This window comes from Cryptomeria japonica, chromosome 8 (genome assembly GCF_030272615.1).
Source record: "Cryptomeria japonica chromosome 8, Sugi_1.0, whole genome shotgun sequence".
Classification (NCBI taxonomy): domain Eukaryota; kingdom Viridiplantae; phylum Streptophyta; class Pinopsida; order Cupressales; family Cupressaceae; genus Cryptomeria; species Cryptomeria japonica.
In genome coordinates this window covers 345,976,469-345,994,846 of record NC_081412.1, presented here as the reverse complement: position 1 = coordinate 345,994,846, position 18,378 = coordinate 345,976,469, and the positions used below count along the sequence as shown (strand labels likewise).

Sequence of the window (18,378 nt, the reverse complement as noted above, 5' to 3'; positions counted from 1 at the left end):
TAGAAATTGTGCCAAGTGTCTCCATAGAAGAACTAAAGGCCGTCATTTCTAAATTCATTGCTTATGCCATTAATGAGTGAGATAATGGCCGTCCATTGGACGAGGATCTTTTGACCAAGGCATAGTGGCTTATTTATTGTTGGAGCATTTTTGACCAAGTGGTGGCCGGGTCAACGCATGTTGAATTAATGAAGCATCTTTTGCATGTAGCTGTCTCATTTAAGGCATTATGGCAGATTCCTTTTGCATGCAACCGTCACATGTGGAGATGATGGAGCATTTATGGCATGATGGGGCGATTTTTGCATGGAGGAATATTCAATGCATGTTGGGCAAATTTAGTGAAGAGTTGCGCATATAATGCATTTGGATACCAATTGTAATAGTCTGAAATTGATTGTATATGGGCATAATGGGCATTTATTGCTGATTCCCACCTTGTTGCATCATGTGTGGGGAATCTTTTAGGGAAAAAACCCTAATTAGGCTTTTGCATGTAGCCAAGGCATGAAGCCTGTATAAAGAAGTGAACCCCCTTATTTGTAAGGGAGGAGAGATTGCTTTTTGAGATTGTTGCTATAAGTTGTTGAAGCTGTAACTAAATACATTGTTCAATTTGATGGTGTATACCTGTTCTGTTTTGCAACTTGCATGGTCTCGCTCTCTTCACTTAGAGTAGATTTGCTTTCAGTTGTTAGATGAACGGGATTTGATGAGATTATTTGCTGTGAAACCTGTGCTCATACCTTTTGTTAGTAGCTGATTGTTATTAACTTTGTAAGGTTAGTCTAAGCCTTTTATACGTGGAAACTTAACCTCGATCATCTGATGGACATTGTTCGTTGATGGTGTTCATTGGTGTTCAGAAAATATTTTGCACTTCTGAAGATTGCACTGCCTTTGTGTAGTTGTCTCCTAGTCGCGAAGCAAAGTGTGGTTTGGTTTCACTTGAGCAATCATTGTCTCCTTGTTCTTAGAGTTAGAATTGCGTTTCTAAACTCTTCCTAATAACTTTCTGCGTATTTAAACCCAAAAATCCTAAAAAAGAGCTCCCATTGATAAATCATTTGCGAATTAAATTCCTCAAAGTTGCAAAATTATCTAATCTTCTTTGAGTGTGTGTAAGTCCCCTTGGATTACCAGCATTCACATCAGCCAACTGAGTTATGTCCGTAGCATAAAGGAACCTTGGAGTCGATTGTTTGAACTTACTGCAATCTTAGCATACAATCGTACTTTGATCAAGAGAGACTAAAGCGACCGTTAGGTAATTTTATTCTGTGTTAGGCGCTGTCATAAAAAACACGTCAACAAGACCCTCATCTTGTATGGTTCTTTTACCCACCAACCGTGTAATTGAAACTTCGTCGCTACAACTCTATCTTCCACAAAACGTCTATGTGCAATCCTCTTTGTTTGAGACTCTTGCATGATGTCAGATGATTGAGTGTCGATTGTGATCTTTGAGTGATGATTTGCACTGTGACTTGTCATTTCTTGCCACTCGTTCTTGATCACTATCTTTAGGCACATTGCATAGTGTTGTTCTCACAGTCTGATAGAATCATTGCTTTGGTACCATTTGTGATGCCCCCTTCTGGGATCGTTTTCTATTTTGTCTGTCTTTCACTTGTAATGTATGAAACGAATAATTCAGTCTACTAATTCCCTATTTTCCTGTAATGTTCCTTGTTGGGGATTAACCTAGATTTGCCCACAATGATCACTGCTCTTCATTATGTCATTGCTGCTCTTCTAATTCTGTTCTTCATTGGAGTAATATTCCATGCATTGCCTCCCCAAATAAACTCCAAATTATCTTTCTTATTTACATGTAAATGCACCCCTTAATCCAATGGATGCAACCCCTCATACAGGTCGACCAAGATAGCATCTTATTTCTTTTTATTTCCCTTCACCAAAGTGGGCACTCATCTTCATGAGGCTGGCTCAAGACAAGTTTAGTTTATTTAATTGTATTTTTTAATTCATCATTCCCCAAGAGGGGTGAACATGACAAGGGGGTCGGCCTTAATACATACTAGTTTGACTTTATTTATTTTTTGTTTTTGTTTTGAGTTGGCCCTTTTTGTTGTTAATCCCTCAGTTTGTTATAAATAGTGGTTGCGATCTGGTTTAGGGGCATGACATCCACCTGTTAGAAAACCATCCTTTATCCAAGTTTTCCTCATTTCCTCTATCAACACACCTTAGAATATTCTCTATCAAGGAGGGTGGTGCATAGTTTATGTTCTCCAAGAGGGAGAATGAGGGACCAACAACAATTACTTCTTTGAACATTTGTTTGAAATAAAGAGAATGTGCCTCATGAAATGGCATGGGCAAAAGAAAATTGAGTCACCTGTTCTGATTGCACATTAAACAAAAGCTCTTTTCTTTCTGTAGGTTGAACCCTCTCACCTAACTCCCAACAATAATGGTTTGGGTAGGCAATGACACACTAGGTCGCATTTTCTTATTTCTTGCCTCCCCCTCCACGTGCAACCTAGTCAACTCAGCCTTCTCAGCTAGAGTTTTTTTTTCACCTCTTACCATTACTCCACTTATGCACAAAAGATGGGAATAAACTCATGTCATTGGTATTCTACCTCTATAGTCTTTGTTGCACAAATGACATAGACATACTCTACTCGCCGCGCCCCCCCTCACAAAATTGTTTTTCTTCTCTTTGTCTATGGCTGTTGCAAATTGTAAAAGAGTTTTTGTTTGGATTGAATGGTCCTTTTGCATAGATTTTGAGGAATTTAGAAGGACATTGAAATAAATTACTTGAACTCATAGTCCTTGCAACACTTACACTCTGGAAAGAACCCCCAGCAGGACTTTTGCAACTTTTTTGTGGAATTTGAACCTCGTCACCCTCAATACACACAGTGCTGCACATTTGTTTTTTTTTGGTTAAAAACTCAAAACACAAGCTGCAAGTGCATACATAGAACAAATACAGACAAAATACCCTCCCTAAGTGTATAGAACTTTCCAAAAAAAAAATTATGCAGAGAAATTTGAGCAAATGAACAATGAATAGTAAACTTAGTTTAAATGAAGTAGATTCGATGCTCTCTTGCCTTCTTCCCACTGCTTTACCCATCTCTTCTCATTGTTCTCTCTCTATCTTCTTCACAAATTGGAAAATGATAAAAGGAGTTTGTTTATAGTTTTTAGTTGTTGTTGGGGCTGTCCCTAGAATGTTTCTTGTCCAAAAAACTTTCTGCGGAATGTTTCCTTTTTTTTTTTTGAAATCAAGTACAGAGTGGGGACATTTTCTACCCATCCTCACATCTTCAAAATGTCCTCTATAGGGGATAGGGTCAAACTATGTAGGGGATACGTTCTACGGAAGCATAGCTAAATAAAGATTGTCTTTGAATAGATCCAAAAACATGTGCAATAAAAAGTAGAGGCAATTCAAGAATAGAATATTGGAACCCTACCTAGTAGGCTTGGTGCAACAACAACAATAACAACTTCCTTTATATTCTTAACCCTTTGAAATCTATCAAGGAATCTTTGTACCTATGATCTATCAGGTGGTGGCACTTAATTTGTCTAAATAACTCAAACATCCAATGTGAAGCTACTTTTTGATGCTCTCTTGTCTTCTTCTCACCATTGTTCTCTCTCTATCTTCACAAATTGGAAAATCACGAAATGAGTTTGTTTTTAGTTGTTATTGGGGCTGTTCGCAATATGTTTCCTTTTGTTTTTGAAATTGGGTATAAGGTGGGGAGATTCTATACTTGTCCTTGCATCCTCAAATTTCCCATATAGGGGACATAGTCAACCTATGTAGGGGATGCCTCCTAGAAGAGTATAGCTAAATAAGGAATGTCTTCATATAGACATTTTGGGAGGTCTTCTCCAAAATAGCTGATCCAAAAACACGTACAATGAAAAATAGAGCCAATTCAAAAGTAGAGAGCTATAAATAGCTACTATGGTATCCTACTTAATAGGCCTCGTGCAACAACAAAAACAATAACGACATCCTCTATATCCTATACCCTTTGAAATCTATCAAGGAAGCTTTGGACCTATGATCTATTAGGTGGCGGCACTCAATTTATCTAAATAACTTGGGCAACCAATGTGAAGCTAGTCTTTGTACTCATTGTGTCAATGTCAGTCACCTCCTCTACATCGTGGACATTTTGGCAATGGTGGACAACTTATCTATATTTTCATCTTGCTGAGATATTCCAAGTGTATCCTTTGTTATTCTCTGAAAGTCAGCTCCTATCTCATGATTCTCGTCATATTCAATTTGAACGCCATCCTCATCAACAAATTTACATGAAATAGATGCCACCAAAGAAGCAGCTTGATGTCTAGCCTCATCAAACCTAGTCTTTTGGTCTCCAAATATGGTGATGAACTCATCGAGAAGTTGAACTAGAAACTTATATTGTTGTGATTGTGCATATATGGAAAATTGTCAAAGTGAAACTTCTTGAGAATAGGCTAGAGCAAGCTATATAGACTCCATAAGGGGTTCAAAAGGAAAAACCTAACAAAGATTGTACTATATATATATATATATATATATATATATATATATATGTATACATATGTATGTATGTACATATATATGTATACATATACGCGCACACACACACACACACACACACACACACACATATATATATCGTGAGATTTTGCTTGGCCAAGGAGCTTGGTTGACAATGGGTGGATTTAACATGGAAGAATTTTGAATTTTTCTAAGTGTACTTACATGGTAACACCACATTGTGCAACCTGCTAGATTGAGCAACAGTAGGGTTCCAAAATCAAGTCTAGCACTGAGAGATTTGAATTAGTTGACGGTCTATATGAGGACTAGGTGGAGGCCTATGCTCGTGTCTTCCTACCCCAAGAACTCTAGGAAATTGATCACCTCTTGCAATCTCTTCTTGTTCGTCTAATGTGTTGAGTTGATTGATGATCAAAGGAGGGATGGTAGTAGAGACAGATTGTAATGTCCCCATTTTTCCTGTGATCACTCAGTTGCATAGTTTTGCCTATTAGCCATCTTTGCAGGCAATTGCAGAGGCTAGGGATGATTGGCTTTATCAAGAGGAGTCTATACGTAGTCACTTTTTGGCCTTGGTGAGCTTAAGTTACATGGACTTTATAATAATTCATTATAAAGTTAACTTTTTCTATAATGAGAAAAATTATAAAGTAACTTTATTAAAAAGGAGATTAATAAAAGTTAATGATGAATTATAAAATAGCCCCTTGGTACATTTCCCTAGAAGTTATAACTTAATAATATGGTAACTTTTAATGAGGAATTAGACCCTCAATGGGTCAAACTACTTAGGGGAAGTTATTTTTTAATAAAAAGAAACATTTTAACATGTTTTTTGATGCCAAAAGTACAACCCTAACCCCAAATTCGAATTAGGGTTTGAGGAATGTTTAAAAGACATTGGGGGCAACATTTTATTCATTATTCATTGGATATTTCACAATTTCTTCCTTGGAGAGCTTTGCAGCATCAAGCTTGATTGGAGTTTCAGGTTGAGAACAAAAACTCTCACCTTTGTTCAGTGTGTGGACGGAAACCCATTCACCTTTGCATTGAAGGAATCCTCTTTCAGGTCATTTGGGGCCAATATCTGGAGGAAAATTCATACTTTCAGCAAGAATAAATTATCTATAGCACATTTGAGCAGATTGGGGAACATTTTCCCGTAGTTATTGTGCTTTTAATGCTGGCCATACCATTCCCAGGCTGGCCGTACTCTCTTTGCTTCTCATGTGAAGCCAATAAAATAAATTAGAGGGTTTTGATTCAGAAATTTGTGTGTAAATTCATTGTTGGCAGCAGGTAAAGTCAGATTGGTGGTTCTTTCAGGGAAATTTTAACACATTTGGGCTACATCAGCATTTTAGTGGGGAAAAAGGGTCAATACTAGAGGTTTCTCCTGCACCTGGAGGCTCCTGTATTGCTTTGTGCACCACCTCCAACATCAAAATAAGCTCATCTAGGCAGGGTGTTGGACACCTGGTAGGCCAGTTTTGGCTCTAGTTGTCTTAAATAGTCATTCTCTTGAGTTTATAATTTGTTGAAATAAAATCTGAATTCTGAAATCTTATTTCAGTCAATTGTTTCTTTTATGTATTGCATTCTTTTGGCAAATTTTCATTGGCATAAGCAAGCAAAACCCCCAAAACTAAAAAAACATCAAAATTCACCTCAAACCAATAAAACAATTCGCTGGTCAAAGATTTGAAAGCAAACAAAAAAACTTCAGACTAGATCAGATTCTCAACTGGCATCTTTCACAGATACCCACTCTTGCAACCTGCAAGATATGTCCATTTGAGACCATGTCATCTTCGATTGTTTTGTGTTTAGGAAGTTGCTTGAGTTTTGCGTGTATCATTGATGTGTGCAATGTGTGAAGGCCTAGGTTTCTGTTTCGATTTTGTGCAAATTTTCTAATGTTTTGGTTTTGTAGTTGTTTTGATGTTTCAAAATGTTTGAAAACAAAAATGTGATATGTGGAAAAAAAAAGTAATCTAGTTTGTGGGAAATATAAAGATTCAGCTACACCTACGTTTTTGTATTTTCTATGCAATAAAATGAATACAACTAAAATGTATGCAAACTATTGATGCAAGTGTTCCCTAGATTGCTGTTACTTATATGACTGTTCACTAATGCAGATTGTTAATTTTCACACTTAAAGTAAAATGATACACTTCCAATTAAAGAGGAAGCAAGAAAATGACTTTTTGCAAATATATGCTTTTCAGTGTAACACACTATGCAAACAGATGTCTTTCAGTGGTTTTTGGTTTTCAATGTTCATTTATTCGTAATGCTATTAAAAGAATGTTAAGTGTGAATTCAATCCCCCCATTTCACACAATATGCAGAGTGCAAGTCAAGGTGCCTAAATGAATGTTTTTGTAGTGCAGCTAGAATGCCAGTTAATTAAATGATGTAATGCAAACAATTTCTTAATGCAAATGGTGAATTTCAGAGGTAACAAGCATCAAACAATTCCCACTGTAAATCTCATATTGAAACTTGAGGACAAATGCACAATACAAAGCAGAACAAAGAGGACATTCTGCTGGTTTTGACAAGTACAGAGAAATTAAGACAGCACCATGCAAATATATCTAAAGTGTGTTTTAAGGGATATGAGGGATATGTACTGCAATTATAGATCTCCTACATGCCGATTCTTACAAAAGCAGTTTTAAGAGGCTGTTTCAGATTAGCTAGTTTGATTACAGAGGTTTGAAGACTTGTCTAAGTGGTTTGGAGGCCTTAAAATGTCTAGACAACATTCATCAATGCCCGGAATTGAAAGGAGAACTAGTGTGTGCTTGAGTAATGTGCTGCAGAGGACTGTCCCACAACGAAAGGAGTGACAATTGAGGTTTACAAGGGCTACTGCAATGTTAGGACAGATCTGAACACCTAAAGCAGATTTAAAAGAATTTGAGTTTGCTTAAAAAAATTCTGAGGTTGAGAATGTTAAAATGTGTAACTGAGGAAGAACAAAATTCTCCAATTAGAAACCTGGAACAAGGAGGTTTAGGACTGCAAACTCTTGCAATGATCGAGCAGTAGAACAAGCACAAGAAGAAAACATGGAAGATTGGGATAAAACAAAGCTATTTCAAGAAAAACTACTGTAAAATAATTAAAATTAACTCAATACTACTCTAAGCACACAAACAAACAATTTTATTACAATATTATATATTATATAATAATATATATTATAATATTGTCCAAGGGATTGAGCTTAACTGGTTAAAACACTGGGTTCTCACCGTGGAGACCCAAGTTCAATTCCCAATAGGGACATCTGAAGTGGAATTCTAAGCTGTGACTCTTGGCCTTCCATAGGATGGGGAAGGTCTTGGGGTCAATCTAATCAAACATAATAATAATAATAATTCAAAGATATGTAATGGGGATGGGGCCCCCTACTGTGTCCCCACTGGTTCATAGCTCAGTCAAAAGCTATTCAGGCTTCGGCCAATTATCGATCAAAAAAAAAATAAAAAAATAATATATATTATAATATTATTACAATAATTATAAATATATATATATATATATATATATGAATTTAAAAAAAATTAAATTTAATAAATAAATAAAAACCCTATTTTACTAAATTATTATCAAAACTTTATATCAAACATTATAAACTTTAAATCATCATACCATTCGACATAATACTCTGCCTGAAGTCCTAAGCATTATTTCTGGCGATGAATGGGTGACTGAATTTCAAATTTCATGAAATTATGCAGCAATTTATTGTCAGGAACCCACAATGCACCCAAGGCCGGACAGGACCCAGTTCTGGCCCATACCCGGCAAGATCTGAGATAGCAGCATATCGCCCACAGTAATATTCCATATTGGCATAATCTCATTGTCCTATCAGACATAGCAAATGCTCCGTTGCCAGTAATACATATTAATTGCATACTTATATTGTTTATGTCAGACATAGTATCATTGTCTATCACTATTAGTGATAGTAATATTACATTCATAACATATTTCGTATCCCCGTAACAAACATACCTATACCATATTGCATATACACATTGTTGAATTGAATCTGAAACATTAGTAGATATTTGGCATATATTCCTTTATTGGGTCTAATGTAATATCCCCAATAATTTTTATTTTTATTTTGGCAATAAGATTTACAAAGCAAACATAGTAACCCGTTAAGGTTAGAGAAATAATCCAAAATAACTGGAAGAAACCCTTCCACCTTTTGTTCACTGAGAGCCCAATCTGGGAGGGTGAGAGCATACGGTGTTCCGGGGATCGTTAGCACTTAGCACTATAAACCAACTGAAAAGCTGAATACAATAATGGGCGGCAAGCCAGCCCCTTCCGCTTATCCAGCGGGTAAACTAGAAACTTGGCGGTAAACCAGCCAAGAGAACAACTCACCAAGACACAAATCACTCAACCGCAATGTTTCAGCGGGAGGACTGAATCACACAAAAGCTCAACTCCACCGCTTATTCAGCGGGAGGACCATTACAATCATAAAATCACTCAACCACTTACTCAGTGGGAGGCCTGAACTTCATAACTGAATTACAGAACAAGAAGGCGGCTAAGCCAGCCTCTTCCACTTATGCAGTGGGCAAGCAACCTCCAGAAATGGTTAGTGGTACTACTACTTAACCTTACAATTTAGAAAGAGAAGATTAAAGATGATATCCAATGCAGATTACAAAAAGAAACAACTAACAAATTAACTCAAATCATGCTACTGCTGCTGTACCAAAAATCGGAAGTCAAACAAGCATAACTAGTCTCAACCGGCAACACCAAAATGATCATAACTCACTCAAATGAAGTCGGAAACACACCAAATCAAATGCGAATGAAAGATATAACCTAGACGATGAAACATGAACACAAAACCTGCAGTCCAGTCGCCTCAATATGCATAACGCATCCCAATGCACCACTAGAATGGTATGACCCAGCTGAAAGGTATGATTTGCAACTAAAAATGCAATTCTTCAAATTAGTGTCTATAAAATTGTAGACTATATCGCCTCCATGCCACGTTTTGATAGAGCCAATACCCAGAATGAAGGAATCACTTGGTCAAGAGGTATGAGCAAAATATGGTTTCAGCAACTTCGCGACCAGCAGCAAGAAAACACTCCAAAATCCACACAAAACACTCCACACTAAGCAAAACGCTCTCTAACAGCACTGGAAATACAAGAACACAGCTAGGTACTATCTTCCAAGTACGAAACTGAGACTTAGCTAGGAAGCCACACTTCGAAGCTCAGATTTTCAATCGCCAAACCGGCAGCATAACAATGCAATTTCATAAGATATCCAAATGGGAGGCCAAGCACCTATATTTATAGTTTTTTTCCTCTGAAATTCAAATGTAAATGCTCCCAAATTCACCTCACCATTTTGCATTTCATTTCACTCTCACATGCCATCCAAATGACATTTCATTTCATTTCCCAAGGTCGGCGCTCAAGTTGCATTTTAACCAATAATTCAACAAGTTTGAACTTGCCTAAGTCTTCAATAATAACTTAATGCATTCTTCAAATTTCAACGCCTAACTTAGGAAAATATAACATTGCTATTAGATAAAAATATGTCTTTTCCTAAGTTGCCCAATATATCGTTAATTAGTAATAAAATAATTAAATATTAAACCTTAGGATAAGGAAATAATATTTAATTAAATCACTTATGACTCTTGTTGGGTTTCAAATCAACAGATTGGATAGGTTCTAAGGAAATGCCAACTCCTATGATCAAACCCTCCAATTGACTTGGCCAACTTATAGAGTGAACCTATTTGGTTACTGACTCTCTCACTTTAGGCTCTGCAGGACCTAGGCGGGTATACCTACTCACTAGTTGTTCCTTCAACTAATGCTTTTTATAGCAGATTTAGTGTCTTAATCTGATGTCTCCTAGTCTCAAAATGGCATAAGTTTCTTAAACAAACTGACTTCAGATGTGTGTATTGATCTATGTATCTTACAAAAGTATATATGTTACACTTTGGCTAAATTACCTACTATACCTACTCTACTAATCCTAATGCTTAAAAGTAAAGGGTAACTGGTATGGTTAAAGGGTTTGTTTACAAATGATCAGTGCCATTCCTCTTATTTGGGCTACAGAGTCTTATATTTCTTCAGGACTTATTGTGTAAACTTATGAGACAGTTTTTAAACCCACCACCTCTCGATGAGTCTGTCAGTTACTGTTTCTTATGAGCTCTACTTCAATGTCTATATTGTAAACTGCTTGAATGGATTTAACCCTAACTTTTAAGAGACCATCCAAGGAAGAAATACAGGGAACAATTACAATTCACGAGTAAATCCTTTTGATCCAAATCTACAATATGAAACACAGAATTTTACTGGAAGAACACGAATAACCTTATCCACTTTTAGATAATATCATAAGCAACTACCTTCTAAAAATATGTTAACTCTCAACACATATGAGAAAGAAAATGCAACCGGTTATTTTTGATAAAAAGTTTTAAAGTACAAAATTGCCTCCACCTCTTCTCTCTGTTCTTCTTTTATTTGCATTTTACATCACACATATATATGTGTTTGAATGGTTTTCATACCCCTTTGGGTGAAAAGACACCCCCCTTTTAAATAAAAATAATTCCAAATCCCGAAATTGCCTTAGTTTATGTAATTAATTGTCACTTTACAAGTTGTTTAGGCATATTAGAGGTATTTTAAGGCTATTTTATGGGTATATAATGGATAAATGGTCTTTAAATGATGTAAATACCCCCTTTGGTGCTTCACACTCCATTTTTTATGCCCATTATTGTGTTTATGTTATGGTTTCATATTGTGCAACAAATATAAAATATATTACTTGTACCTATTCAATATATATATATATATATATTTAGAATTTTTCTTGCTCCTTGTCTTGGAATTTGGAATTCTAAAAATTGCAAATTTTAGGGTTCCAACAACTCCAATACTGATTATCAACAAAATCCAGGATGAAGTTGAGCAATGAAGACCACTGAACTGCTACAGGATCGGAACCCTGTCCAAACTGCTAAAAATAGAATTACTCAATACTGCCACTTACTAAAAATAGTAAGTCATGAAATACTCCTTCGAAAAACATGATCTTCGCACCCGGAGAAAGAGCTTGGAAAGCTCAGTAAGACAACATCATCCAAACAACCAAACCCTAACTTACTAAAAATAGTAAGTTCTCACTTCACCAAAGAATCAAATGCATGCTATACCACCCTGGAGCTCATGAAAAACCTAGAAGGAAACCATAGACAGAATTGAAGAATTTCCTCCCGGTAAACCTTAAAAAGCTCGTGCAGAACTCCACAAAAGTTGGAAACCCTAATTCTCCTTTCCAAATAGCCTATGGGTCTCCGGAATAGGCCAATGGACCACTAAACTAATCACTGCGGAGAAGGGGACATTACATCTAAGCACAAGTACCGGTTAAGGAAAGGAGGGAATTAGGAATACCATTTGATCTGGCATAGATATCAGAATTATAGTAAGGGATTTTAATAGAAAATTTAGATTTATTAGTATTAGAATAAGCTTGTCAAAGTGCTTTGTGGGCTCCACACAATAGTTATTAAGATTCCTATAATAAAAGAATCCTAAAACAGTGTTTGCAGCAATTAGAAGAGGTTTGGAGATTTCACCATTATTGTTGTGTTTTTAGCGGCAGCTCCACTAAAGGGAATGTGACCCACTTGGAAGACGTTAGAATATTGGTTGTGGTTTTTATTTCAGCCTCACCTAAGCCTAGCAGATTATTGTTTGTGATTTGAACAATCAGCATTACCAAAAGGTCAATGATGGTCTAAGAGGAGTCAACAACATGTTGAAGATTGAAGATTTTTGTTTGGGAAAAATTATTTGTGTTTTTTACCCATTCTCCACTAATTGTGAGATATCAATAAGATAAAAGCTGCAGTAAAACATGATCAACTAAAAGAGTCGACACATGGTTTAGAGGGGATGTTGGGAAACTTATCAAGATAAGTTCTTTCTTCCAAAAACTATTCTTAGTATTATGAATTAAATATTATAGTAAAATGTCTTCAGAATTAATGAAAGTATATTTATAAATGTATTACAATTCTCACTTTAAGTTAGAAATGTTGTTTCTCGTCTAAATTAAGGTGAATCCCGAATGGGGACATTACAAGCATATTTGTCCCTTACTGACAGATTTTATCAGTCCACTTTTTGCACTCTTCATGTGTGGCTAGTTCATCCAATCACTTTTCCTGGTCCATGAAACGCAAAACTTGTGGTACAAAACCTATGGAGCTTGGTGTGGGCTGAAAGAGAACGAGAGTAAGTCCTAGGAGGAGAAATATGAGGAGAGGTAAGAGAAACAAGTGGAATGGATGATGCCATTTGAGGCTCTAGATTCAGCTAAAGGAGAGAAGATTTTGTACTTTTCCAAGCAACTAACTTCAACTTGGGAATTGCTTGAGTTTCATATGTGCTTTCTTCTTCTTCATCTTTACCCCTGTTGCAATTAACGACTTCTAAATTTGGTACTTGTATGTGAGAAAGATGAAGAAGGCTATTTTTCACTTGTTGAACAGTCTACTTTTATCCATTACTAAGTTCTTTTGGTGATAGAGGCCAATTGGCCATAGGCTAAGTCATTGGGTACTTTATGCAGGGGTCCTGGTCCAATACCCAACCAGTCCGGGAGCTGTAGGGTTGTGCCCTGGCCACTCTTGGGTATTCTCGCAGTTCTCAATCACATATAAAAAAAAAAGAATAGTCAAAAATGACTTTTTAAAGTAATTTTTAAACATTAAAAGACCATAAAAGTGCCAAAAACCTTTAAACATGCCCATACCATTGACAGCTCTTTGACAAAAAAAACTATTTCACAAAATGTCATTCCTGTTTTGTCATTTTTCCAATTTGGAAGATTGCTGGTATTTTTTGAAGGTGGAGGAATCTAGCTTGAACCGAGCAATGACTTCAATTTAGGTGCTTTTGATGAAGATTGAAGACCAAGATTCAAATTTTTTATTATACTATTTTCAAAATTTGTAATTGTAATGATTTTCATATGAATCTTGACTTTGGATTCTGAGACATATATGATATATGACATAATATTGAAATTTTTATTATAAATTGACAATTAATATTACCTTTATCGCTATCATTGATCAATGATGAATAATCATACTATTAGAGACTCAAATGCCATTATTATAATATGACATAACAAATGTATTCTCAATTTCGCATATATTATATAGCCATACCCAGCTGCACTATACCCAAGAATTTTTTGCCATACCGGCATAACCATACCAGAACCAACAACTTAGGCTGTAGGCAAATTTTGATGGTCAGTTCTTCAGGAGTGAAGCTAAGCACTTAATTAAAGTCATATTACTCTACTCTTTTCTTCTTACTTCATATTCATCTTCGCAATTAGCTCAAAAATCTTCTCTACTTGCAACATGCTAAAATCTGCCCCCCAGTCTTTCCAATAAGAGGTACCTAGGATCATATGTGCACTTTTCATAGGTTAAGTTTCACAAATTCATCACCTACATCATTGGCATCAATGACCTCTTTGCATTTGTAGATGCCCAACATATCAAAATTAATCACTTGCTTGTGATGATCCCTTAACAAACCATGAATCTCAAAAACTTGCCAACAATCTAGTGGCCATGTAGGGGTAAGAGTTGAATCTGAAGACCCTAATATAGCTGAAAGTAGAGAATTGAATGTGCCAATCCTCCTTTTTTGAAATTGCTGCCCTGGATTGCTCTGAAATTGACACATGAAGCTGCTCATTCATCTTTTTGACAGAATGGATAAGAGAGTCATTCATCCTGCGAAGTTTTCCAAGAATTCACTATGCTCCAACTATGGGTATTGCCTATAAATATCCATGATATTCAATGAACTTCTTTCAATAATCCTACAAAAGAGCCCGTCTTTATGAAAGTATAACATATGGAATTACCAAGTTGACTTAAACCTCACCAACTGCTGATGAATGCACTTGCTGATCAAAGTGGCTCAATCCAGCTAGATGTCTTCTTTGCATATCATGCTCATAAATATAGAACATCCATGGTTTGAATATTCTTGTCTCATCTTTTCCTGACAGTCAATTGAGGAGAGTGACTATGAACACAAACTCTTTCTTGAATTCATTTCTTTTAAACAATTTAGAAGCACGCTTCTTACTTTCTTTCAACGAATGTTTGTTAATATACATTTAATATCCAATGGTTTTTGTGTTCCATACTTCTTTACACTTATCCAAATTCATTTCTTGTTTTTCTTCGTGTAATGACAAACTGAAAATGCTTTTGTTTGACTCAGCATCAAGTTTTCAAAGGATTTAACCCCTTACTGAGCAAATCTCCCTGTTCTTAAGGTTGTGTTTTGCACAAGTGACTTTGTGTTGAAATTGAAGGGGAGACTGCCTCAATTAGATCACTTGCCCAAAGTCTTCTTTCCACTTTATTCCCCTTTCTGATATGTTCATCTAATTCCAACTCTTCTACATTTACATGTTTGATTTGGTTTCCTTGATTCTGGGGTAGTCAGACACTAGTTTTGGAGAGTCAGTCATTTGGAAATGGTATTGCAATGTGCTGATTTGTATATGCAAGGAAGAAAACTTAAAAAGAGTGTTTCACTAATTTTTTACTTTATTCTTCATTGCCTTTAACCACAGTCAGAATGTAGATGTGTTGTAAGCCTTAGAATCCAATCAGAGTTGTATATACATCCCTTCATAGGTGGAGAACCTGCTATTATCAGACTGTCATACCTATTCCCTACTGTTGATGACAAGAATAAACCAGGGAAATCTACACAAAGAGCTTGAAATGTGCTGTCACAAAATGGTGCCCAAACTGCTATTAATCCCGTAGATAATCAGCTGAAAACATCCTAACAGTCTCCTTTTGCATAAAAGAACTTGTATGCCTTTTTCTGAGGTGAAAAATCACCATGGAAGCATGCAAGAAGGATATCTAAGAACTTATAACCTACTGCTTTATGACTGCCACCACTGTCAACTGCAATGGAGCTTGGGGAGTGGAAATGGTGTGTTTCCTTCTTGTGTTTGCAAAGAAATTTAGAAGAATATGCTTCACTCTCTTGAGTGTTCCAAAATCCTCTTCAATCTCTCTCCTTCAAGCCCTTCAGCAATGAGAAATAAGAGAAAGCAAGCACTGTTATAGAGATAGGAGAGTGCTTTTATTTATTTTGAACTTGCCTTTCCCTCTTCTCCCTCATAGGTCAGCTTTTTTATCTCCAGATGCAACTTTCACTTCTAATTTCATTTTGAATTGCATCCAAAACCTCTAAGACATGCTATATCACTTAAATGACCTTTTTGATGACCAAAAATGACATATCCTCCTTGGTCACAAGCTGAAGAAGTCCATTGCACTTTTCCCATCTGATTTCACTTTGAGTTTACCCCCTTGGTACATGCTTGGGCACTCAAATGACACTTTTTCATATTTTGTCTTTCAATTTTGTCACTTAAGTGGGAAGGCACATGCCCAAGGGGTCCATTGCACTTTTCCATCTTCAAAATATGACACTAAGTGGCTTGGGCACATTCCTGGGGGGGTTTATTGCACTTTTTGTTATGTTTTAACATAAACTAAAGTCATTTTTTTCTATTGACATGCCTCTAGAGGGTCCAATGCACTTTTTCTTTTGATTTGACGTCAAGTTTTGTTGAGACATGGACCAGCTAGGACTCAAACCTATGACCTTCCATACGCTACTGGAGTGCTCTACCACTGAGCTACTGGCTCCTCTTGGACCAGTCCATCGTCGGTCCGGGTGTGGCTTATTTCCAAGACCAATAGCCCCCCTTAAGCCACACCTCTCGTGTGCTTGGGGCTCCTAGCCTGAACCTGGCTCTAATACCATGTTAATTTTAAGCAATCAGATGTTAATCTTAAATAATCAGGTTATAACAGAACAGTAACAGCAATAAAAACACAAAACAAGACACACCAATACCCTGGGAAAACCTCCCTCTTGGAGGTGAAAAACCCAGCCACAAAGTACAATGTGTATTCTCTCAAATTTAGGCAATTACAAGGCAAGTGTGCTTATCTCAGATTGTTGTTCAACCAGCAAGATAGCAGATCTGAATTCCTCTTTATATGATAATGGAGATTGCAGCCCTTATCATCAGCATCAAATTCACTCAAGGCAAGTCTTCATTAGCTTTGCAAGATCTTGATAGCATCACCTAACAGCCAACCTTCACACAATGGATGAGGAGCAAGTTCGCCCAAGAGAGAGAGAGAGATTGCCAAATGTTGGAGAGCAGATTACATGTGTTGACAGCCTTAAGAATGATTCGTCTTGTATGTAAATTGATTCATTATGCTATGCAAATGACTTGCTTATATACTTGACTTGTGGTGTCAAGTCTCAAGTCGGCTTGCCTTGTTAATTTAATAATAATATTATGTATATCGTCCAAATAGGTCTTGACCTATTAAGACGTTATTGCTTGATTGCCTTTACCACACGCTACATGAGTTTGGGCCCAACCCAATTACATAATCGCTCAAAATACATATTGGGCATACCCTATCTACAAGTTACATTCAATATTGGACCACAAGTTACATCGCCCAATTAGGGTCAGACCAAATTACAAGTTACATTTATAGGGCCTGTCCTATCCACAAGTTACATTATATATAGGTCTTGCCTGAGCAAGACATAATTACAAGTTATATGTATTTGGGCCCAACCCTAAGTTCGATTTATGTAATAGATAATACATGTGTATTTTAATTCATTGATAACATTAAAATACAATAGATAGGTATCCGAGCTAGCTACTATTTCAACAAGTTTTGCATGTAATGCCCCCTTTTTAGCAGTCATGTGGTGATCTGTTGTTAGCCCATCATGCCATGGTCCCAAGTGCTAACCAAAGCTTTACAGGGATCAATGTAGTTTTTGCCTAGGTGATTTCAGTTTTAGGCCAATCGGAGGTGTTTTGACAGGGTTTTCAGATACTTACTATTTATAGTAAGTCAGTTGTGGCTTAGTGTCTGGTAATATTTGAAGCATTTTTTGGATGTCAGTATTTTGGTGCATTTAATTCTTCATCAGGATTGCTAATTTTATGAGCCATTAATTAATTGTGCAATTAAATTAAAAGTTCCTAAAGTTAAATTTAAATATTTAATTTTAGTGGTTAATTAATGCTGGGACTAATGTTTAAAGGGAAAAAATTAAAAGTTCCCTTTCATTTTGAAGACATAAGGGATATTAATATTTTATTACAACATTCTTTTATCCCACATTTATGGTGCATTGGTAATTGTGCCCAAATGAAGTTATAAATAAGAGCATTAAATGCTGGTTGTGTATCTTGGAAATTGGTGATTTCTAGAGAAATTCAGGAGTCTTTTCTAGCATTTGGGGACGCAATCCCTCAAGTGTGACATTTCTCTTGCCTGTGAAAGACCAGGTTTGGGAAATTTAAAAAAAACAAATTGGCATTGAATGAGTTGAAGGGCATAGAAGTTTCAGATTGAATTGTGAGAGCTCAGCTGGAGAAATCGCAGAATTAAGACAGGTATTCATTTTAGTTTCCAGCACTATAGAATGCTTTTTCAGATTGGATAGTGTTGCAATAGGAGGGGAGATTGGAAATCTTAGAGAGGCGTAGCTATTTCAGTTTATTATGGCAGCCACAGGGAGGAATCGAAGTCTTAAGATGGTGTAGGCTACCAATATTCATAGCGCTGTAATTAGAGAATTCAATTAGCACGT

The 18,378-nt window shown here is 36.3% G+C and overlaps 1 protein-coding gene across 2 annotated transcripts in view; it reads left to right on the top strand.

Annotated features, from left to right (window-relative positions):
- The window catches only part of LOC131045320 (DDRGK domain-containing protein 1), a 117,356-nt gene that overhangs the window by 47,090 nt on the left and 51,888 nt on the right, over positions 1–18,378 (top strand). The gene's annotated exons all lie outside the window — the stretch shown is intronic.